Raw genomic sequence first — 26,655 nt, forward strand, 5'->3', positions numbered from 1 at the left:
TCGCAATTTTATTACGGTAGGTAGGAAGGAACCCTGTTTGGACCAAGGTTTGAGATTTTTAGAAGGTGCATCAGCATGAGCAAATTTATTAGATCTGTCAGGAGCTCTGTAACAGAACTTCACCTTTTCCTGGACTTTCACAATAGTTGCTGGGACTCAGGAAAAAACAGGACTGGCTTCAGGAGTTTTTATAGAGTTGGATCCCCCAATATTTACACCTCCATAAAACCCTTGGATTAAGCACTACTATTGAAGGCTGCAAGATTTCTAAACAAAGTTCTGTAGGTATGACCCAAAATTCTAACTAGAACAAAATGAAGATTTTTTTTTCTTAAGACAAAAAAAAAAAAAAATGAGAGGGAAAGGGCAATGGCTACCATACTATTGCTTCTCAACAACCTATTTATGGGGTCAACTGTATTACATGGGAATTTGGCTTTTTACTACAAAGTGTCCTTTCACCAACAATGCTGCAACTCAGACAGATGAAAGAATTTCAAACATACATAATACCAGGGTGGATTTGATTTAAATCGAGTTGATTTAAATCATGATTTAAATCACTAGTAAAAAGGCTTGATTTAAATCAACTTGATTTAAATCATAATTTTTAAAGAGCAACTGTCATCTCTGCTACTCCTTTGACCCACTGTTGACTCACCGATAGTCCCAGTGTTGCAGAATATACAGCCTCATGCTACATAACTAAGCTCCATTTCATGCTGAATAAACTAAATTATTTATGTATCTTAAATAGAAAACTATCTTACGATAGATTTTTACCCCAAAAGTTTTTTATTAAAATAAATTCGATAAAAATCAAAAAAATCTGATTTAAATCCAAAAAATCTGATTTAAATAAAAAAACCTGATTTTTTTGATTTTTTTAAAAAAATCATTGATTTTTATCCACCCTGCATAATACAAACCTTTCCCCCAATCAATTCATCAGCCAAAAAGATGTTTTTTCAGATCCTGACAGAAGAGGTTCTCACACAGCTGCCCCAGCTACCAATCGGTATTTGTTTTGCGTGCAGGATTAGCCCTTTTTCAAAACTCACACTGCCAGATTTCAAGAGAGTTGCTTGTACAATCTGTCATGCAGCTGTCTTGCTTTAGCCAGCCATCTGTCATTCTTCACTGTCTCCCCAAGACCCTATCCTGGCCTGTACCTGCATCCACATGTTCCTGATTTGAAGATTGTTTCCATAATATGGGAGGATAAGCCAGTTTTTTAAAAATCTGATGCTTTCCTTGAAATGCCCTGGTCATCTCAAAGACAACAGCTCTGGGGTGGGGACTGGCGAATGAGATAGGAAACAAATCAACCAATTGAATGATGGTTGGATAGACTTCTTTTCGCTTTTCTTTTTCTTTTCAGACACTTATTCTTGAATATTACTTACAAATGAAAGACATCCGTGCATAATAAAGTTTTTTATTTTTCTCTTCCCATACCACACATTTCTAACTATGCATTTGCAATTTGCTTCTAAATCTTTTTCCCAACATTCTTTAAACACATCTCAGTTTTCTCTAGATCACTATTTTGCACTCAGAATACATCTTCAACAGGTGTATTTTTAAATAATACTTCCCATGTCATGTACTTTATATAAAAAGTTATATTTTAAAAGCTTTGCTTTGTTTTGTGACTATAAGATGTTTTTCTGTACTAAGCAGGCATATAGGTCACTTTCTAAAATTTTATTAACCATATTGAAATTGCATAGTTTTTTATTTATATGGTATTTAAAAATAAACTTGGAGCAATATATGTCAATGTTCTGCACTTTTTTTTTTTTCATGTGGTATACAAATAACGTAACTGATGAATAAAAATTGTCCAAGCTTTCTGGAATAAAACTATAAACAAACTATATTTACATTTATTCCATCTTTTCTCAACTGATTTGTTCCTGTATGCAAAGTGGAGGACCAAAGAAGAATTTTAAATAGAAGGCACTGTCCACTCCTGTAAAAATCATGGTAGGTAGAGATGAATCTGAGGAATGCAATAGAAACAATTGATAAGCCAATTTGGTGTGGTGGTGAAGGCACCTGGCTAGAAACTAAGAGACTGAATTCTGAATTCTAGTCCTGCCTTCAGCACAAAGTCAGATGGGTGACCTTGGGCCAGTCACTCTTTTTCAGTCCTAGGAAGCAGGCAATGGCAAACCACTTCCAAAAATCTTGCCAAGAAAACTGCAAGAACTTGTCCAGGCAGTCACTAGGAGTCAAAGCTGAAGGCACCGATAGATAAAAGCAATTATATTGTCAAATCATATTTACAGTAGTGGCCAAAATTGTGGAAACCTTTTGGGAAAAGGGTATTTTTGAGGTTTGACGCTAATAACACCCCTTTTTTGTGGAGTTTCAAGATGATCATATTCCACTGCTGGAATGGCCTGGGAATAGCCCAGACCTTATCCCAATTGAAAATCTATGGAGCCGGCTAAAAAAACTCGTTAGTCAGAAGCGACCCAGCAATAAAACCCAGTTATAGAAGTAATCATTCAATCTTGGTTTCACATTATAACAGCTGCAGAACTAAAAGACTTGATTCACTCCATGGGAAGATGTTATAAGGCCGCAATTCATGCTAAAAGTTACTCATCTAAGTATTAACTGACATGGTGATAATTTTTGTATATCTCATTTTTTCTGTGGTGATAATTTTTGTATATCTCATTTTTTCTACATGTTTCACTTTTCTTCTTTATATTGTAACTGCTATTATAATAGCAAATCCTTCATAAAAGTTATTGCATTACATCCTTGATTAAATTATCTTTCCATTGATATATAATTTTATGGTACTACTCCAAAAAAAGTGGTTGTTATTAGCTAGTTTTAGAAAATACACTTTTCCCAAAAGCTTTCCACAATTTTGGCCACTACTGTATGTATTAAATTGCATGCTGATTATCTGTAATATCTGTTTATCTCCATGCACAATCTGATCTATTTTATAATCATAAAACTAATCATTGTAATTATGACATCTTTTATTTCACAGTTGAAGTATTAAGTACTGCCTGAGAGTTGCTAATCTTTTCAGATTAAATGTTTCTTCATTTAAAAAAAAAATAGAAATAAATCCCTTGATTTTCAAAGAGCTTAATTCTAACTAGATCTTGTGATTGTTGAATACCCATATTACAATATGTTAATGGAATTTCTTCTTATAAATACTAAGAATATGAGAAATTTCCTGGAAGGAAAAATAGGTACAATCTGCTTCTGAAAAGACAGAAGTGTAATTTGTGAGACTCAATGTGAGACTTGAGACTCAATGACAAGAAAGAAAATATACTCAGTGGGTTAATCTTGGAGAGCTACCTTTAAGCTGCAACTGTAGTTATCAACTGGTTTCATCCTGGTGAGGAGAATATTTCAGGAATCTTCAGTTTTCTTCTTTTATTAATTCAACATTACCTACTGCCATCTTTCTCTCGTCAATTTAATTTTTATGTTGTTAGGCTCAGTACAGATTGTGGAACAGGAAGAATCTATAATCAAATTAAATTCCAGCTGCTAATAAAAGCTGGAAATTTTTAGAGACTTTGGTAATATAATTCTTATTTTTACTTTTTATTTTAGAAATATAAATTGGATTAACTGATATAAATCATCTCTTTCCTATCAGAAACATTCAGATAAGGTAAATGTATTTACTTTATAGCAGGGATAGATACCCGAGCGTTCTTTTGCAACTCCCCGATAACATACTTTTAAATTCTGACATAAAATGATCAAATTTCAGCAGCTTAACTTTGGCCCATATTGAGAGATTTTGGATTGCTTTTGAGACACCTTTCGCTCTCGTTTCAATTTTTTAAATCCTGTTAATAACCCCAAAAGAAAAAGTTAAAATTGTTCCACATGCCTCTTCCAATGATACACAGTATTACAGAAGGTCTGCTGCTGTTCTGAAAGTCAAGTGACCCAGAGCAGATTCATCCTTGACCCTCCCAAACATTGCATCATCAGGACCCATTGTAGGATTTTAACAAGTTGCTAGGTTTATGGGACTTTGGGTTTTAAGTGAAGCTGTGAGGAGCAATATCAACCCAAAATTCTGTCTTCTTCCACTTTCCAAGGCCGAAGCAGAAAGACTTTCTATCTTTGGTACATAGGCACCTTAACAAAGCCCATAGATTACGAATAAAGCAATTATCTTTTTATTATCATTGTCAATGAGAGTAGAAAGAATTGGGTTGTATGGACAATGGTTTGACTTTCTGTAATAAATGTTACTCCGGGTTTTCAATTTTAACTTATTTAAAGAATTACCCTTTCATTTTCTATAGAAGTAGAGAACTGAGCACCCACATACCAAAATATAAACAACTGCAGAACCACAAGAAGGGCATGTAATAGTTATAATCTTTTTAATATCCTCTGGTTATCGAAGATAAGAAAATTTTCATCTTCTGTTGAGACATCTGCCTCTTTCAGAAACCTTCCTCATACCATCCTAATTTCCACCTAGAAACATTTGAGCTCAAAATGTAAATTAAAGATTCTGGAGATTTAAAAAACAAAACAAAACACTCTTTGGAAGTGATTCCTGACCTTCAATGGATAACCAGCTATGTTCCTTCTGTTCCCTGCCCTTCTCCAAATGCTGTGTCATCCAGTCTTTTAAGTGGTTCAATATTTATTCCTCTTGATATTTCATCTACTCTTCATTTCCTTGAACAAATCCAAAGACAGTTTGCCAAGAGTGCAAATAAGATTTTACAGTACTGTAGTAGGCAAACCTAAGCCAGTCTTGGATGAAATAAATCAAATATGCAGGCCAAAACAGAAAACAATGTACTGTTCTTTTTTTCTGCAGTATTTTGAAATGCATAAACATGGGTAATTCTGGGGTGAAATGCCACAACCAAAATATACTAAACAGAAGAAAATAACACAACAGTGATAATACAATACAGTACAAAAATTAATAGAGAAATAGATAGTGATTAAATAGTGATCTAAAACTAAAGAAAAAAGATGAAGCAGTACATATAATATTAATATAGAACTAGCTATACCTATGAATACCCAATTCCTCTTTTAGAATCTGTGGATGCTTGAGAATAGAGGTATTACTTAATTGTGAGCACTGAAAATACAGTACGTTCTTACTGCTACAGTCTCAATGGGCCATCTTCTTACTGAAGTTGTAGCAGGGGTGGGTTCTAAATTTTTTTACTACCGGTTCTGTGGACGTGGCTTATTTTGTGGGCGTGGCTTGGAGGTCATGTGACCGGGTGGGCGTGGCTAGCTGGTCATGTGACCGGGTGGCCATGGCTATGTGTATAGGGACTACTCAGAGGGCTGAAAAAAGTCATTTCTGACAGGTCCTCGCACTTTTGACTGGTCCTCACACTTATGACCATCCTCACATTTATGCCCATACAACATTCTTAACAACCATGTCACTCATTTCACAACTGCTTCTCTTCACCATGGTGACAAGATAGGGCAAAAAACGTAAAATGTGAGGACAGTCGTAAGTTTGAGGACTGGTCAAAAGTGCGAGGGCCAGTCAAAAATAATTTTTTTAAGCCCTCTGAGTAGTCCATATGCACAAAAGGACTACCCGGAGGGCTGAAAAAAGTGATTTCTGACAGGTCTTTGCACCTTTGACCGGTCCTCGCACTTATGACTGGTCATCATTTATGCCCATTGTAGTATTCTTAACAACCATGTCACTCATTTCACAACTGCTTCTCTTCACCATGGTGACAAGATAGGGCGAAAAACATAAAATGTGAGGACAGTCGTAAGTTTGAGGACTGGTCAAATCGTCACCGCTACCAGCTCGCAGGAACCGGTGCGAACCGGGGGCAACCCACAACTGAGTTGTAGTCTCAACAGGAGAGAGATAAATTTAAGAGGTTTTGGTGATTATAAAACATACAGCATTACAAGCAAAAAATGCATCAAGCAAATTAATATTTCCAAGATGTAATAATAAAGAATGGATGGTTAGATGGATGGATGGAAAGATAGACAGGCAGACAGACAACCAATGTTGGATATTCAGGCTATGTGGTATATTGGTGTCTCCACTGATTATTCCTTTGTAAAAATTGTGAAGTAGATATTTTCAGTGGCATAAACATGTTTCAAACAGTTATTAATACAGCTCATTTTTTTCCTACTCTCAGTTTTCAAACAGACTTTATCACCTAATCATGCTGCTAAGAATGGATAGCTACAGAGCCTGGATAGCTCTGCAGACAAAGGCACTGTAATTTAACACCAGCTGTCTGCAATTAAACTTGCCAGGCTCAAGGTTGACTCAGCCTTCCATCCTTTCTAAGGTAGGTAAATTGAGGACCCAGTTTGTGGTGGCAATAAGCTGGCTTTGTATAAAATAGACAAAAGTATGAAGGTTATTGCTTAATGCACTGTAAGCCGCCCTGAGTCTCTGGAGAAGGGCGGCATATAAATCAAATTTAAAAAAAAAAAGAATGTAAAGGCATCTTGAAGACTACGGAACCCTACAGTAATTGATGGGGTGGTAGAATAAGGATCATTCTCATCTCATTAACACCTTCACGGCAAAGGTGCAGGCAATAATTCATCTGAATATAAGACTAGTGTTATAATTCTTCTGGAGAGCTATATTTGGCAATTCTCTTTTGAACTGAAGAAGAGATTAAATATGCTTTCATCCAGAGATATGGGGCATTTTATGTAGGACACTATCTCTTTTGTTATTTTAATTAGCAGTAGGAACTCCCAGGTGTTGCATATTTTTTTCCTATATGATTACCATAAATAACCTAATGTAATTACTGGAACATTCTTTATTTTCTTTTCCAAACCTAAAGAGTTTATCTAAAAATTCAGTCTTCAGAATCCACAGATATATAGGTTTTTTTTAAAAATACCTGATTGTCAGCCTATGAATATGCATTTGAAGTGAATGGCATACTCTTAGTTGAGATCAGTAACATTATCATATTGGTAGTGAAGAACAAGAAGAATAATCTCTACTATTAATCTGCAGAAACAGCTTAAAGAAGGAACTGTCATATTAATTATTCAATCACTGAAAGACTGTTGGTTTAAGGAGATATTATGAGATTTTTTTCCCCCCCGTTTCCACTCATGCTTCAAAAATTCAGGAAATTGGAATAAAAAAAATTAGCATTTTATAATCTGAACCACATAAGCTGCAAAGAAATGGTTCATCTTATACATAATAATTGAAATTCTTTTTTTTTTAAGAATTAGTATGATGATTTACATAACAAGAAATGTTCCCATATAGGTTGGTCTGGGATATGAAGATGGGAGGAACTCTCTGCCCAGGGGCATCTAAGGGAGGAAGAGCTGTCAAAATCTTCAAGAAAGCAGATGTGTGTTGCATTCTTGCAGATTATGACTTCTCCATGAGCACGCTGGTTTTACAATTCATCTTGGACCTGAACTATTTAGGAATAGTTTACTTCGTTAGGAATCTCATGCTGCTTCCCTTTCCTCTTTTGGATCTCTCCCTTTGCTTTCTCATTCTATTCTCTGTGGTCAGAGAGTCCAACTCCTTCCTTCAGAGGCTGACACTATTTTATGGAGCCAACTACATTACTTCCTGACTCCTCTTCACAACCTAGAATGGGCCTAGCTGGCTAGCTGCAGTTCAGAGGAACGTGTGCAAATAATTACTACAGGAATAAACTCTAGATATCTCACGTTCACATCTCTGAGCAATTTTTCTGCCAAATAGCAGAATACTCCTCAGAGCAGCTCTGGAGAGTGTCCTGTGGCCCATCCCTTCCAAGCAAGTAATAGGTCATTCTAAGCAGGGCTGCTGGGTGGCTAACAACAGACAGAATAAGGTCAGAGAATAAAGGTGCTTTGTCATGAAGTAATCCCAAATATGGGCTCTTCTTACTTGTGTAAAATCAGATTCCTCTTCGTTTTCCTCCAACAGTCCTCTAACTGTCTCTTCCGATGTTTTAGAGAACAAAGTTGTGCCCTGGGATCAGCACACAGGGAGAGGGCACATCCAGTAGGAGCAATGCAGTCCAAGGTCAGATTTCAGGGGAAATCCCATGCTTGTTTTGGACCTCATTAGGTCCATTACTTGCCCTGGACAGACTGTTCTAGTACAACTTATCTCCCCATGTGGATGGGTGATACCAGCAAATGAAAGGCAGAGGATGATCCTTCTACCACAATGGGCTGTAAGTTCTTCCGATTTCCAGTCCAAGTTAGATCACATTGCTACTCCCAAAGACAAATATCAGACTTACCTTGCAAGTGCTGGCAAAAGTCTGGCCTACTGTCCTCATACAGCCAAGCCAGGGCCGGATTTTCCTATAGGCTAACTAGGCTTCAGCCTAGGGCCTCAAGATCAAGAGGGGCCTACATTCAAATTGTTAGCAAAATTAAAATTACACTTTCACTATAGGTGAAAGGGCCTCATAAGTGGAATAGCCTAGGGCCTCTTTTCATCTAAATCCGGCCCTGAGCCAAGCCAAAAAAAACCAGCGCTGGCTCCAGGAGCAGCAGTGGATCCAAGAAGGCCACAGAAGAATTTCTATCAAGGCTAAGTCTTGCCAGGCCACCAGGTCTGCTATTTGCAACACTATCTTTCCAGCCATTAGCCATTCCTTGCCAGCTGCCAGCCCCATCGGGCCCAGCTGGTGAGAAAAACCCACCATGACAAACCAGCCCTGTACCATTCCCAGCTCACTGCCAGCTTCTGCAATGACTCTACCACTGGTCCATCAGGATCCAGATGTCCTGAAGGCTTGTGCCTATCAGTGCTTTGAGGTTGTTCAGTTCAGGGAACAGACTTCTCAAGCAGACTAAAACTAAGCTACAGTATATTAACAGAATCCGGGAAGTTTGCTTTCTATTCTACTATTTCCTTTCCCAAATTTAAGGAATGATTCTGCCATTTTTGTTTTTGTAATGTCCTCTGAATATTGTGCTCAATGCCACTTCCATAGTCCCACTCTTGCCTCTTCTCTCTGCTACTCTCAGTCATCCAGGTTCTTCCAGGGCTGTTTGAAAGTCAATAGAGATCATTCATACAATCTCTTGTGGGTGCTCACTCCAGCAGTACATATACTTGCTCAAGTGGACGTATCTTGTGGATACCTCCACTTGGGCAACTTTAGGTAAGCTCTTCATTTCTTGATAAGAGAATCTGTACACGCATACAGTTGTGCTCATAAGTTTATGTACCCTGGCAGGATTTATGATTTCCTGGCCATTTTTCAGAGAATATGAATGATAGCATGAAAACCTTTCTTTCACTCATGGTTAGTGTTTGGTTGAAGCCATTTATATCAATCAACTGTTGATACTCTTTTTATTCTTTTTCAATCCCAATGACAACAGAAACTATCCAAATGACCCTGATCAAAAGTTTAGATACCCTGGTGATTGTTGCCTGATAACATGCACACAGGTTGACACAAAAGGGTGTGAATGGCTATTAAAGGTAACCATCCTCACCTGTGATCTGTTTGCATGTAATTAGTGTGTGTGTATAAAAGGTCAATGAGTTTCTGGCCTCCTGACAGACCCTTGCATCAGAGATGGGTTTCAGCAAGTTCTGACCAGTTCTGGAGAACTGGTAGCGGAAATTTTGAGTAGTTCGAAGAACCGGTAGTAAAAATTGTGACTGGCCCTGCCCCCATCTATTCTCTGCCTCCCAAGTCCCAGCTGATCGGGAGGAAATGGGGATTTTGCAGTATCCTACCCCCGGAGTCGGGTGGGAATGGGGATTTTACAGTATCCTTTCCCTGCCATGCCCACCAAGCCACACCCACCAAGCTATGCCATGCCTACCAAGCCACGCCCACAGAACCAGTAGTAAAAAATTTTGGAACCCACCACTGCCTTGCACCCTTCATCCAGTGCTGCACTGACGTTTCTGGATTCTGAGTCATGGGGAAAGCAAAAGAATTGTCAAAGGATCTGTGGGAAAAGGTAGTTGAACTGCCTAAAACAGGAAAGGGATATAAAAAGATATCCCAGGAATTAAGAATGTCAATCAGCAATGTTCAAACTCTAATCAAGAAGTGGAAAATGAGGGGTTCTGTTGAAACCAAACCATAGTCAAGTAGACCAACTAAACTTTCAGCCACAACTGCCAGGAAAATCGTTCGTGATTCAAAGAAAAACCCACAAATAATTTCAGATGAAATACCAGGACTCTCTGAAAACATGTGGTGTGGCTGTTGCAAGATGCACAATAAGGAGGCACTTGAAGAAAGATGGGCTGCATGGTCAAGTCGCCAGAAGAAAGCCAGTACTATGCAAATGCCACAAAGTATCCCGCTTACAATACGCCAACCAGCACAGAGACAAGCCTCAAACCTTCTGGCACAAAGTCATTTGGAGTGATGAGACAAAAATTGAGCTTTTCGGCCATAACCATAAACGCTACATTTGGGGAGGAGTCAACAAGGCCTATGTTGAAAAGTACACAATTCCTACTGTGAAACACGGAGGTGGATCGCTGATGTTTTGGGGATGTGTGAGCTACAAAGGCACAGGAAATTTGGTCAGAATTGATGGCACGATGAATGCAGTATGTTATCAAAAGATACTGGAGGACAATTTGCATTCATCAGCCCGGAAGCTGCCAATGGGACGTACTTGGACATTCCAACATGGCATGGCAAACACAAGGCCAAGTCGACCTGTCATTGGCTACAGCAGAATAAAGTGAAGGTTCTGGAGTGGCCATCTCAGTCTCCTGACCTCAATATCATTGAGCCACTCTGGGGAGATCTCAAACGTGCAGTTCATGCAAGACAGCCCAAGAATTTACAGGACCTGGAGGCTTTTTGCCAGGAAGAATGGGCAGCTTTACCATCTGAGACGATACAGAGCCTCATCCACACATACCACAAAAGACTTCAAGCTGCCATTGATGTTAAAGGGGGCAATACACCGTATTAAGAACTGGGGTATGTAAACTTGTGATCAGGGTCATTTGGGTAGTTTCTGTTGTCATTATGATTGGAAAAAAGTAAACACAGTTGATTGATAATAAATGGCTTCAGCCAAACATTAACCATAAGTGAAAGAAAAGTTTTCGTGTTATCATTCATATTCTCTGAAAAATGGCCAAGGAATCATATATTCTGCCAGGTATGTAAACTTATGAGGGCACAACTGTACCCTACATTGAATTATCTTAATTTTTCTTTTAAGATATGAATTCAGAGTCATGCTGTTTTAATAATAACTCACAAAATTCTTAAGTCAGCTTTCAATTTACATTTTAACTAGTTATTATGAAACATAATGTATGACATATTTGAGGTCAGCAAGGACAGATTCTTCTTAGCTGACAGATTGATTCTGCGTATATATTCGCATAATCTTTCATCTCCAACAGCTTATTTATCTCATTTGTACATTTATACACATGAAGCATATGTATTTGACATATGAAAAAAGTTGCTAAGACTTAACATATCTGCTTATTATTAGTCAATATAATGTTAACATTTTGTTCATAATGAAAGAGAGACTAAGCCAAGCACATCCCAAGGGGGGAAAAAACAACAACCAAGACTTATTCTGGCAATAAACCTCATTGGAAAACATAGTTGTTTATAATTATAATCCTGATTTGCATCTGACTTACTCCTAATTTATTTTTATGTTCCATTAATTTCTTTTTGATATTAATAAATAAAAACAAACCAAAATTGATTAAGTATAATTAGCTTCCTTTTCATAAAGGAACTTGAGCTTGTTTAGTAAGACATGGCTATAGCAAATCCTAATTTAACAAACCCTTCCTTAAGCTAAAATGTGGAATCTATATTGATATAATAAAATTTGAATCATGGGTTTTAGACTATCTGTGATAGGTCAAATATTCCTTGTACAGATTGCAGAACAATCACAAATAACTTGTCATAATTTTCTACGTTGCATGAGATCCTCCCCCTGTCCTTACCACTTTCTATAGAGGGACAATCAAGTGCATCCTGTCATATTGCATTATAGTCTGGTTTGGAAGCATCACTGCTTCAGACTGGAAGGCGGTGCAGAGAGTGGTGAGGATGGCAGAAAAGATTATTGGCAGTTCAATCAATCAAGAGTCACTATGGCCAGATTTTTTTAAGCTATAACTGAGCTTCTCCACCTCCTTTTAGGAATATTATGGTCAATTTGATTTATGTATATTCTAAACGGTGATGTCTGTATATACAGATTTCATTTTGGTCATTGGTCCATAAATACCAACTTCCAATTAAACCTTTTAAGCTCAATGCATATCATTTGTTAGTGTTAAGCTTTTTACTTTTTTTCAGCTTCTGAAAACAGGAACATCAGTCTTTCAATATCCTTTGTATTAGTCTTAATTTAAATGTACTCTATATAGTAAAAACATATTACCCATGAAAATAAAAATAAATAAATGCCACAAATCTTTAAGAATTGATATTTGAATAATTCTTGTGAAAGCAAGAATTTATATTTAGGGTAGTGAGTACATATTAGTTCCAAGCACTGATTTAGGTTAGCATAATAATAATCCAGAACTGTGATTACCAGGGGAAAAAATTCTACTTGCTAGTATGGGAAGAACAATGATAGATAGCATAATGTAGACATTGCAAAGGAAAAAAAAATTCTGTTGCTTCCTAGCAACATTAAAGTATCATTGCAGCATAAAAATATTCTAGAGACAAATAAACTATAATTTTAATTATACTAGCTTTCATCCAGTGAATGGAATCATAATTGCTTTAGGGAAAATATATTTGAACATTTAACTAAAAATCATTTTTATGACAATTAGTATACATTTTTTTGGAAGGGAAATATCGTCATGCTTTGTTATGATTTGAGATCATCCACTTTCAAGTGCTATTCCAAGAAAACATATTTTCAACACACATACTTTGATCACTGTAATTTCCCTTTTTTTACAAGTTAAAGAGTATGCTTTGATTTTTATAGGATGTCATACATATAATAGACCAAACACCTTCTGATATTAGCCAAACGGTATTTTGCAAACTGGTTTCCTAGGAAACAAGTGCAAGTGATAATAGGACATCATTAATCAATATAAGAAATAATTCGTTGTCAATTTTTTAATTCTTGTCTTCAGGCAATCAGTGCAAATGCAGAGTAAAAACTGTAAAACAGTCTTTTGTAATCTAATACCCATCACATAAGAGAAAGAAAGATTGAGGCCAACCAAGCATGGCTAAGAATCTTCATTAGGTCTTACTTTGTGGCTATAAGAGTAGTGAAGAGAACTCACTTTGCACTTACTGCCTCTGCAGCTCACCAGCTGGTAGCCCTGTGACCAAGTCCTTTTTAAGTAAACAGGGGCTGGGACAGCTCTAGCAGGAATGTTGCAAGGAATATTCCCAACAACTATTGCACAAATTTGCTCAGCTTCAACTCAGAGTTGGCTCTGGCCTGGCAGATCTTATGGAGATGACTAAGGCTCATCTGAACTCAGTTATTTGTGAAGTGTTTGAACTGGTTGACCATGAGGAGGTGGACAGAGTCCTTGCATCTACAATCCGGCCACCTGTATTCTCTACCCATCTTAAGATCTCCTAGAAGGTAGGGACTTCCGGTTGGCGCCGCGGGGATACAGACGGGGAAATGGCGAGCTCCGCAGAGCTCTGCCAAAACCCCGTCTGCCAAGCTGCCGCCAACAGGTCTTTGGACCTCACCTGTCTTGAAGGGACAGGGGGACAAGAAGGGACCCCTTGGGCAGCCGAGAGGAACAGGCAGGTTCCTCGGGGCCGGAGGCTTTCCCTTCACGCCGGTGGCAGTGGAACGACAGCCATGGCGGCTGTCCAGAAACCACAGCAACTGGGTACAAAGATCATGCTGGAGGAGAGGAGGAGAAGCAAGAAGTGGAGAGTGGAGCAGGGAGTTTGAAAGCCGGGTGAGTTGTCTTCTGCCCAGGCGAGAACTGCCCATAAATGCTGGATTACAAAAAGTGTGCCCCAGCCTTAACAGCGGCTGAGAAACATCGGGGCAAAAAGACTCAAATGAATGGTGGAGAAAAGACCTTTTGATAGATAGCGTTATTATAGACTTTTTGGAAATGATTTTATTACAGATTTGGTTTTCTTTTTTTATTTTTCTGGCTATTTTTTGTGGCTAAACGAGATTGGATTATGTTTGAGAGAGAGGAAGGAGAAGAGGAAATAAATATGCTTTTAAAAGTAAAGATAAAAGACAAACGGAGATGGAAAAGATGGCTGCCAACTGAAAAATGAAAGTGTAAATTCCAGACTGCTTGTTACTTGAAAGAGAAACTTTGTTGCTTGTTACTTAATATGGATTATTTTGAGAAAAATTTCAAGAGGCTTGACTTTAGACATATAATCTGTGTAATGGAGGATATTGAAGACCAGAAAGAAGAAACTAAATGGAATAATGAAAACTGATTTATTAAGTGTGGCAACAAGAGAAAAAGGGTGTGGCAACAAAAGGAGAACATGATGATACCATATATGGAATAGTTAATTCAGAATTAACTTTATAGAACTTATAACTTTGAGGACATTGAAATGGAAAATAAATATACTCAGATAGATTGGAGAAGGAAAAAAAATGGAATATAAAGTAACAAGATAACAAAATACCATAGTTTGAATTAAATGGATGTAATGGTGTCTGGGAGTTTGATCTTTGAATAATTCTAGGAGATACCTTCCTTCTTCTCTGGGCTCTCTCTCGATTTTATTTTATTTTATTTTATTTCCTTTTTCTTTTTTTCTTTTGTCCCTTTCCCCCTCTCTATTTTTTCTAATTCTCTTTTCAATTTCTTTTGTTATATTTCTATTCTCTTTCCTATTTTTATTCTTGTTTTTTCTTTTGTTTTTATTTTAACTATTATTAATATTGTTACTATTCTCTCTCTTTTTTCACTATTATTTTTATCTAAGTTGATTTTATGAATATACAACAATTTGACCTGGAAAAAATGAGTATAAATGATTGAAAATTATGATTTTGGATGTTTTAATATTTTTTTAAACTTGGAATTTTTAAGCTCTATTTACAGACCTAATAATTTAGAAGAAAATGTTCTCTAAGGTGCTGGATATTAAGAAGAATTAATTACAGATTTAATAATTATAGAAAATTGATTTTAAAGTGATTTAAAATGTTGATATTCACTGGAAATAAATATGGCATGGGAGAAAGCCTAGGAGAGAATAGGAGCTAAGATATTTGTTGACATACTTTTTTATTTTTAATCAGTTAAAGACATGGAGGAGAATGGATTTAAAAATGAATATGAGTAATATATTGTGAATTAATTTAAAGTTAAATAATTGAATAAGAGATGTAGAAATGGAGGAAAACATAAAGCTGGACAATGATTAAAATAAAATGTTATGAATTAGTTAAACAAATGAAGTTAGGAGTGGAGGAAAGCATGATTCTGGAGAACAGTGAAAGTAAAGCTGTGATCTAGTCTTACAAATAAGGTAGGAGTGGAGGAAAGCATCATACTGGAGAACAGTTAAGGCAGAACTGGGAACCAGTTAAAAATAAAAATAAGAGTTAGGAGTGGAGGAAAGCACGGGCTGGAAAACAGCCAAAGTAAAGCTGTGAACCAGCCATTAGAGTTAGGAGTGGAGGGAAGCACATGCTAGGTAACAGTTAAAGCAAAACTGTGAACTAGCCAAAAAATAAAAAGTTAGGAGGGGAGGAAAATATACCTGGAGAGCAACTGAAATACAGTTGTGAACAGTTAAAAATAGAGGTTGGAGCGGAGGGAAGCATTGCTGGGAAGCAACTATTTGAGTTGCGAACCAGTTTCATAATAGATTTAGGAGAATTGAAGGAGATAACGTTGGTATGCAGTTAAAATTATACTGTGAACCGGCTCAAATAAGTAAGGTTAGGAATGGAGGAAAGCATCGCTGGAAAGCAACTGATTAAGTTGCGAACCAGCCAAAAAATAAACTCAGGAGGAAGTGGAGGAGACAATACTGGAGAATAGTTAAGCCAAACTATGAACGAGTTAAATAAATAGAGATAGAAGTGGCGGAAAATACTGTTGGGAAATAGCTATTTAAATTATGAATCAGTTAAATATTAGACTTTAAAATAAAGTATTTAGGGAGTGACAAATTTTAGATGGAAATGTTGATTGATTTAGAAACAATTAAGAGAGGAGGAAAATATTCTTTGTCAAGATCATGGATACTAGTTGCCATTTAAAAGAGGTACAATATAGACTCGATGTAATGGGTCTTAGAAATGAGGAATATATATGAAATAATGATTGTTAAAATGACAAAGATTTGGAATGATGTCTATTTAGAAATAATAGTTTAGAATTTAGGGTGACATAGTAGAATGTTTAAAATCTAAATGTTTAGAATAAGATTTCTTTTTCTTTTTTTCTTTTTTCTTTTTAAAGAGGTAAATGGATAAAATTTGGAACAAAATTGGTTGAGGGAATGTGAGTAATTGTATTTACTTTATACCGGATCAAATCCTTGCTCTAAAAAGATGTATTTTATGTTTCATGTTTAAAAAAAAATTTTTTTTCAAAAAAAAAAAAAGATCTCCTAGAACAGTGTTTCTCAACCTTGGTAGTTTGAAGATGGGTGGACTTCAACTCCCAGAATCCCCCAGCCAGCAGCGCTGGCTGGGGGATTCTGGAAGTTGAAGTCCACCCATCTTCAAGCTTCCAGGGTTGAGAAACACTGTCCTAGAAGGTAGTGGAGATTGGTTGAGTGAAAGCAGTGATTAATGCCTCCACGTGCAGCAGAGGTTGAATACAACCTGCGTTGACGAAGGTGCTAGTCCACCCCCTTCCCAAGAGGCCTCTTTGGACCAACAATGTAAACAACTTTTGTCCAGACTCCAACTCTTTCTAATGAAGATTGACAAAAGAATGGAAAACTTCAGAGAGCCTTGGATAAGTGGACTCTAGTTTTCAGGTTGGTTTCAGGCTGGGTTATAGTTTGGAGATGACATTGGCTGAACTTGTAGGTGACTTTTAGAGGACTTGGGATGAAGATGGTGCAACCATGTTGGCTTCTCAGACATCTTCTTCTGGTCTGGGAGTGGAGGGCACTATTTTGCAGTGGTTCTCCTTTTTTTTATGGCTGGTTGCAAGTCAGTATTGGCTGCAGAGGTCCAACCCTAGGGCTGTTTTGTATTGGGAGCCTTAAGGTTATGGTCTCTCAGCACTCCTGCTTAATATCTACCACTAGGCAAGGTTATTCAGTGGCACTGGGTGCAGTATCATCAGTATGCTGATGATTCCATTTACACATATCCACCCCTGCCAGGGCAGGTGATGCCATCCAGGTGCTGAGCCAGTGCCTGGAGGCTGTGTGACAAGAGTCTGAAGAACCAGCTGTGATTCAATCCGAGTCCTACAAACCATCTGGGTGACTTTGGACAAGTCAATCTCTCTTTGCCCTAGAAAGCAAGTCATTGCTAACCACTTATGAAAATTCTTGCAGAAATTAATCCAGGCCAAGAGTCAACATTGACTCAATGGGACAAAAAACCAAAAAAAGTTGTGGGAAAAATAATGGATCAGAATTGTGTTTTTGTTTTGCTTTGTTTCTTGTAATAAGTATGTGTATTTGGATAGTTGTACAAAGACAAAACGTCTATTATATTTTTTCCTGTATACATTTGTTATAGTCCTTTAGTGCTTGGCTTTTATATACTCTACACACAAAACAGTTGACCCTACCTTCTGCCTGCACTCTTATGGTTTCTCTTCATGAGATCACTCAGTAAAGTAAGGAGAAAACTGTAAACCAATACTTCTAAACTAAACCATTATACACATCAACATAAATACAATTCAGACTCATTTTAATTATTTCACAATGCATAATGTTAGTGCTTCTATTACATTTCTCATAACCTATTTTTGTCTCTTAAAGTAGCACATTGTCTGTGAACCTAGACTGATGAAACACACCTTGTTCTCTTACATTTAGGGGTGAGATCTTCATCAGTACAGCTTTGTTTCTTTAGCCATTAAAACCATGTGTGAAACATGGATTTCCTGTGTCTTATTTTCTTGTGGGGGCCTTGGTGTTCTCTGAGCTTGGTTGTTTTATTGCAGATGTTTCATTACCCAAACATCAGTACTAGTAAGGAGTGGAGTTTGCTATCAGTTTATATTCTAGTTGCTTGCCCTGTTATTGTTGGTGGGGATAGACTTACAAGTTCTTTGGTTGGGTTGTTTACTGTTAGCTTGTTTGGCAGTTCCCTGATTGGGGATTGTTTACTTCTTGATTGTTGGTCTGATGTTAATCTTGGAGATAACCTATGCTCCTCTGGGTGTTGATTACTGATGGAGAGGTGTTTTGGTCTTTCTGTTCCCTTTTTGGCTTGTTGGTTGTCTCTTTTGCATAGCATGTAGATATTGTTTATGTCTGTGCGTCTATTCATGGCTAATTTATCAGAGTGCCAGGCTTCTCGAAATTCCTTAACGCTTTTGGATTTGGTTTGGTCTAAGATGGTCCCAGTTTCCCAATTGAAATTATGCTTAAGCCTGTCCATATGTTGTGAAATTAGAGCTTTCTTTGTGTCTTCTGACTGCCAGTTGGTGTTCATGCACTCTGCCAGTCTTCTGCTGGTTTGTTCTGCATAGTCACTGTTGCAATCTTTACACTGTATGTTGTAGATGACTCTTATTTTTTGTCCTGGGACTGCTGGGTGTTTTGGTTTATTCAGGATGTTTTGAAGGGATTTAATTGACTTTTGTGCTATGATGAATCTATGTGATTGGGGTATTCTGTGGGTGATTTCTGAGATGTTCTTGATGCATATTGGTGGTTTCTGAGATGTTCTTGATGTTCTCCACTAACATACAGCAAGGTTTCTGAGATATTCTTGATGTATTATATGTTGGTGGTTTCTGGGATCCATATATCAAGAAGTTCTCAGAAATCACCAACAGACTGGAGTCCAAGGAATATTGTTCCAGATTGATTGAATAAATGGGAATATGATTATGTATAAGATTGATGGAAACATAAAGGTGCTTTTTCCAAAAGGCAACTGGACTTTCTTGGCTTTTTTTCCTTTGAAAACGTTTTGCTTTTAATCCAGGAAGCTTCTTCAGTTCTGACTGGTGGTCCTTTGCAGTCTTCTGGTTATTTGCACTTCCAATTGTGGAAGCTATATAATAATGCAACCAATACTAAAAGGTAGTAGAATTCCCCGAGGTGGGAAGAGAAGAGAAAAAGGCTAGATAATTAGATAGGATGAAAAAGGTGGTGTGATGACTAGTATTTTTTAAGCAAGATAGATATTGAGGGACCCTTCGGAGCAAATAAAATATCATTCATTCAATCAATAAGTATGGTTTTTTTAAAAAAATTGATGTTTCTCATTAATTTATGTGATTTATCCACCACTTCAATCCTATAGAATAATAATAACAAAAATAGTCTAATTACATTATAGCTACTGATAGTACACCAAATTTAAGCACCTATGGCACCAGAATTAGTTTTCTAAGGAGCAGGCTGGCTGAGGAATTCTGGGAGTTGAAGTCCACAAGTCTTAAAGTTGCCAAGTTTGGAGATTCCTGTTCTAGAAGATTGTCTGGCAGATCTAAGTTTTTATCAGCCATGAAGTGTGGGATCATCCTCACCTTGGTAAGCAGACTGTTCACAGGAGAGCTATTATGGAAAACCCTTGCCATTGAGCCTTTTAAGAGAAGCAACTGAATTGCCATAAACAATATGTTTATATAGTGTAATGTTGTTATCAAATACATTTTTCACTGTTTATAATCAGCCAGCCCCTTAAGTAAATGGGAGACAGAACGTAATGCCCTCATACATAAAATACTACGTTTCAGGAGGAAATGTTAATAAGAGAAGATAAATTTAAGTAAGTTTATATTAAAATGGTCAATTTAAAATCTGCAGCAAGATTGTGTACCCTAAAATAAACTTAGGATATCTTTTGCCACTTGTGAGCACATAGACCAGAGGTCTTCAAACTTGGCAGCTTTAAGACTTGTGGACTTCAACTCCCAGAATTCTCCAGCCAGCATAACTATGCTGACTGGAGAATTCTGGGAGTTGAAGTCCACATGTCTTAAAGCTGTCAAATTTGAGGACCCCTGACATAGACCAATTCTATCACATATACATATATATGGAATATTCTCCCATTTGTTCATGTATATGTAAAGAATATAAAAATATATATTAATTTTTTTTTTTAAACTGACATGTTTTTGACAGCATGTTACGTTATCTCTCAGTGCAGGAGAGCAGCGAACCACAGATATTACCAGACAATGTCAAGATACTGGGATGTATTCAAATCATCTTCTTAGCATGTAATTTTTGTTTTAATGCTGCATAGCATTTGTGTCCATGGAGATGATTTTGCAATGCAAAATACAAGTAGATTGAAGTCTATACACTGAAATACATAAGCATCCATAAAGAAGTTGTTCGGGTAAGATCAGCCAACCTATTTAAACACTTTTCAATAATAGAAACTTTGTTGTGAGTATAATCAGTGACTGAACCTTTTGAGACTTCATAATATCTGAGGAAACAAATTGAAAAATCAAACCTTCATTTACTACAGTCCCTCAGCAATTTTGTGAAATGTTTTTTTAATACTCGGAAGATAGCATAAGTGTTATTGAACATGCAGAAATCAGGAAAAATCATTTATACTTTACAACTTTATGGTTTATTTCTAGAGGTAGAATATTATTTCATGAGAGATGCTCCTCCACCAGCTGGAAATGAAAAATAATAATAATAATGCAACTTTTCCACTTTGTTTGAACAGGGTTCAGGATTCATTTAGAGTACAATGGAATTGTTTCAGTTTTTCCAAATCAGTAAGCTATCAGGAGTCATCTATCTAGATCCGCTCCAGTCCAGCTTCAGGCCTGGGCACAGCATGGAAACAGCATTGGTCGCGTTGGTGGATGATCTCTGGAGGGCTCGGGATAGGGGTTGTTCCTCTATCCTGGTCCTGCTTTTGATACCATCGACCATAGTATCATGTTGCGCCGGTTGGAGGGCTTGGGGGTAGGGGGCACCGTTTTGCGGTGGTTCTCCTCCTATCTCTCTGACCGGTCGCAATCTGTGTTGGCAGGGGGGCAGTGGTCGACCCCGAGGTGACTTGTTTGTGGGGTGCCACAAGGGTCGGTCCTCTCGCCCCTTCTGTTCAACATTTATGTAAAGCCGCTGGCTGAGATCATCCGTGGCTTTGGGATGGAGTTCCATCAGTATGCTGATGACACCCAGCTGTACATCTCCACCCCAGGCCACCCCAACAATGCCCTTGAAGTGATGTCCCGGTGCCTGGAGGCCGTGCGGGCCTGGATGGGGAGAAACAGACTCAACCCTTCCAAGACCAAGTGGCTGTGGCTTCTGGCGTCCCGATATAGCCAGCTGGCGCCATCGCTGGTTATTGGGGGCGAGTCATTGGCCCCCACGGAGAGGGCTCGCAACTTGGGTGTCCTCCTGGACGCACGGCTGTCTTTAGAAGAGCATATGACGGCCGTGGCCAGGGGGGCTTTTTATCATGTTCGCCTGATATGCCAGTTGCATCCCTTTCTGGATCGGGACTCCCTACGCACGGTCACTCAAGCACTCGTCACCTCCCGCCTGGACTACTGCAATGCTCTCTACATGGGGCTCCCCTTGGGGTGCACCCGGAGGCTCCAACTGGTCCAGAATGTGGCCGTGTGGGGGATTATGGGAGTGACGGGGTGCTCCCATGTGACACCTCTCCTGCGCGAGCTGCACTGGCTCCCAGTGGTCTTCCGGGTGTGCTTCAAGGTGTTGGTGACCACCTTTAAAGCGCTCCATGGCTTACGGCCTGGATATTTACAAGACCGCCTTCTGCCACCAATTGCCTCCCACAGGCCAGTACGCTCGCACAGAGAGGGCCTCCTCAGGGTGCCGTCGGCCAGACAATGTCGGCTGGCGACCCCCAGGGGGAGAGCCTTCTCTGTGGCGGCACCCGCCCTCTGGAACGACCTACCCCCAGAGATACGCACGATACCGGACCTCCGGACTTTTCGTTGGGCCCTTAAAACTCACTTATTTCATCTAGCCGGGCTGTCTTGACCCCATCCTTTGGTTTTAATTTGAAATTAATTTTAACTGTGTTATTTTAAATTGTGGTCGACATTATTTAATATCTTTTAAACTGTTTTAATGTTTGTATGTTGTGTTTTTACTTTGGCTGTCCACCGCCCTGAGTCCTGCTGGAGAAGGGCAGTATAAAAATCAAATAAAATAAATAAATGTGTAAACATATAGTACAGTCTCATAAATAATATGCAGAAACAAAATCACTAAATTTTGCTGAGATTGTGCCAAGTAAATGTGTATTAAACAGGAACATTAATTATTTTACTGGAACATTAATATATAATTCCCTTTTGCCCTTTATATCAAGATCTCAGAACTTGTACTTATACAAATTTTAGTGGCCCATTTGTAGAGGCCATTATAAGCCTCATAAAATATGCTTCCTTCTCTCTCTCTCTCTCTCTCTCTCTCTCTCTCTCTCTCTCTCTCTCTCTCTCTCTCTCTCTCTCTCTCTCTCTCCCTCCCTCCCTCCCTCCCTCCCTCCCTCCCTCCCTCTCTCTCTCATGACAGCCATTCTCTTTGTCCTTGGCTTATACATATTTATATTGCCTTTCACTTCTTTCTCAATAGCTTTTCAGGTAAGCGGCACAAAACTGAGATTACACAGACCAATGCCAATGTTGGTATTCATAAACTGTGATTGTATAGTTGATGTTTTCGAAAGACACGCACCGTAGAGTTTTAAAGTGCTTTTTTTCCCCCCCCACTCAGCTTTTAATTAGTTGACATCAGCTTGGCCCGAATATACCACATTGCACTTCTGGAAGTAATTTTCCTTTCAAGCAAATGAATGACAGTCAAGCATATGCATGAACCCATTGAATGTAATGCCTGTGTTTAATCATTCAGAACAAGTGCTAACTCTTATGACAAGTGGCAGAATGGAAAATACTGATTTAATCACGCTGCCTTCCCTCTTCAGTGAAAGTGTCCAAATGAGAAGCATTGAATTTGTCCTCTTGTGCCTCTGTCTTTCCTTACGCCCTGTCAGTTTGTATCCAGGGCTCACCAGAGACATTTGAGACTTGACAAGAGATGGACCTTCCCCCAACATTTACAAAGCTGACAATTGACAGATGAAATGTCAGATGAAACTTCAGGGAGAGTGATAGGAGAGTGATAGGAGGGAGCCCTTCGTTGTGTGATGCATCTGAAGGTACCAATCTACTTGGCAAAGCAGAAATTGTTGTTATTCCAGAAGTAGAGTCATTAATATCAACAGTACATAAACTCTATTGTCTCATTGACTGCAGCCATTTTCTGAAACAGCTTACCTTCGGAGATATGGACTGCCCCTAACTTCTTAGCCTTAAAAATGGACTGAATGCTAGTTTTTGTACAGTTTTGGGGCACTGATGGTGCAAGGATTATTTAGTAATAGTGAGATACACCATTGTTGTGTCTTACTGTTTTACTTTGCTTGTTTTTGATTGTAAACTATTTGGGGTTTACTGAGGTAGGCAACATGTAAATCTTGGTTAAATAATTAGGTAAATAAACAAATAAATACATACACCATAAACTACACAATTCTTATGTTCCTTTATGAAAATACAGGGTCAACATGAAAGAGCCAAAGTATTAGATTATGATTTCTACAATTTCCAACCGACTTAATTAAAAACAGGGAATTATGAAGCTGAAAATACATCTGGAGGGCATTACATTAAGGAAAAATGCTCCATTCATTTAAAAATATTGATATAGCCTGCCAAGATAAACAAAGCACACCCATTACTTTGAATTCCTGCTCCTTGAAAAATAATCATTTTTTTTAAAAAAAGTTTGAAAATAATGGGGTTTCAAAAGACAAATATTCTTTCCTTATCCCAGAATATCCCTATAACATTATCTGTATCTTAATGATTCCCCTGAAGTTTTGAAGTAATTGAATAAAATATGTTTTTTGAAAGGAAGGTGAAATGCAAAAGAACCACAAGAGACCTTTTCAGCTACACGTGGCCCTGTATTTTAGTAATACTAAATTACACACAAATGCAAATGCATCCTGATGAAGAAAAGTCTCTCAGACTCTTTGCTTTGCTTTATAGGGTAGTTTATGTGGTTAAGGTTTTAAAAGAAAATTGCATTTTTTCTTAATTTCTCATATTGCAGTGAAACAACTTTTCAACTTCAAATTAAAAATTTGGTAATCCTACCAAATTAGGATTACAAGAATCCAAAGAACCAGGAGATGGCAGCAGAGAAAAAAAATGTAACTCTTTTCTGTCATCTGGTGGCCATGTGGAGTTTTGCAGCCTATGTCTGGTAGCCTATTAAAGGACATAGACCCATATCCTGGACTCCTGGTTTACAGTATATGGCAACATTATCCTGAACAACAAAGAATAACAGAGTTGGAAGGAACCTTGGAGGTTTTCTAGTCCACCCCCTGCTCAAGTAGAAGACCCAATAGCATTTCAGACAATCTCTCAGTCTCATGCCAAACTTGTTGTGGAAGCAAAACTGCAGTTTAGTTGTCCACTATTCCTTCTGTTTTTTTGAGCACATATTGCTTCCATTGAAGAAATAGCTGCAGCTAATAATTTTGCTGTCAGTCAAGTTTAACAAAAGTTACATCTAAATTGAATCTCCTTTTTCAGTTATATATAAAATATATAAATATATATTCAGAAATATATAAAAATTAGCCGAAACTAATGTCAGATTTGGGAATAAGCACATTTTTGTCTAGCTGTAATTGCAGAAATTACTGCTGATGTAACATTTAACCAGAATTAAGTTTGAGTAGAATGTTCTGGTTAGTGTATTGCACTAAGCCACCGGTGTCAAACTTGCGTTGACGCGTCATCATCATGCGATGTATCAGAACTTTTTCCCCCTTCGCTAAACCGGGCAGGGGCGGGGCCAGCACATGACGCATCCAGGCCGCAGGCCGCAAATTTGACACCCCTGCACTAAGCCATAATGTGAACCATAATGTGGTTCGGTTTAACCTTATGGTGCCTTTTGAGGTGCCTTTATTTAACCCAGTGATTGTAATTTATAAGTTAGTACACTGTGTGAAACCAACTAATTGTGGTTTGGTCAATAAACTGTGCAAGCAACAACCAACAGTATGTGTGAATTCAATATAGTGTTCCAGAAAGGGCAATAGTTTAATATCTCCAGGTATAACTGGAGAAGTTCATCTCTGAAACTCTGGAAAGTTGGTTCTGGTCACTGTCGAATTATAAATAGCTTTGGGCTTCATGGACCTTCATGGATATTATGAAAGCATATAATTACAGCAATAGTGATGACTGAAGATAGTTCTCAAAAGAAGAAGAAAATATATGAATGAAAATATAAGACAAAAGATAACTCTTTTAAAAAATTACATTAAAAACAATAGGCACAACTACATTTTTATAGATAGAAACAACTTAGAAACAATTTACAATTGTATGCCATAAAAAAGAAGTGAATTAAAGCAGGCATACTAAGTAAACATGCGTACAAGTAGAAAATTATCTTTTAAAAGGACAGGTAATATATTGTAAAAGGAAGGGGAAACAGAAGAGGATATGAAAGAGACAAAAAAATGGATAAACAAATAAACTGTAGAGAATCAAAACTAAACACTTGGTTTTGAAAAGTGCAAACAGCACACCTCTGTTTCAAACAAAAGAGCCAAGGATATATTGGGATAAACAATCCCAAGGCTTCAGCTCAGTGGTATCTTTTTCAAGCCATTATAATATCAAAATCATTTGGAACCTGTTCACAAGAGATGTAGATCACACAATATCACCAGATACATCATACTGTGTAATGATGTGGTACACATCAATTGCCCCCACTATTCTACCAACAGTTGTCCATGCATTCTGATTAGTAAATGATCCTATTGTTCTCTGAAACCTAAATTCCCACTCTTCTTCTTTCCTTTCTTCATCAAGCACCAAAAGATACTATTTACTGCATTACTATTAATCTTCTCAACATTCCTATCACCCATCTCCTCCCACTTACGACTGTATGACTGTAACCTTGTTGCTGGTATCCTTAAGATTTATATTGACTGTTTCCTTATGACTATCATTAAGTGTTGTACCTTATGACTCTTGACAAATATATCTTTTCTTTTACTGCTCTCTGTACACCGAGAGTGTATGCACCAAGACAAATTCCTTGTGTGTCCAATCACACTTTGCCAATAAAGAATTCTATTCTATTCTATTGATTTTTCCAATTATACCTAGCATTGTCCTTGCACCTAGCCTACTAAATTCTTGATGCACATGTAACAGGTGGAGCTCTGTAGTAGATTTAATATGAAAATCCAGAGATGCCGGGATGAGTTAAAATTCTTCTCAGATTCTCCTCTGTGCTGAGCATGATATGGATGGTTCCTGGATTTGGTAAATATTTTTTTATATAAAAGATCCACTGTAACATTGACCTGTACAGTTATTGAAAATATTGTCTATGATTTACAAAACTGTCTGTGATTTAGAATGAGGTTGTTGAGAGAGGTTCTTATTGGTAACTGTTTCCCCATGGTATAATTCTTTGCTGGAGGTAGGCTATTTTCTTTGTGCATACCATT

The sequence above is a fragment of the Pituophis catenifer genome, unplaced genomic scaffold (assembly GCF_029215685.1).
Source record: "Pituophis catenifer annectens isolate HBS135680 unplaced genomic scaffold, rPitCat1.0.hap2 SCAF_3, whole genome shotgun sequence".
NCBI lineage: Eukaryota > Metazoa > Chordata > Lepidosauria > Squamata > Colubridae > Pituophis > Pituophis catenifer.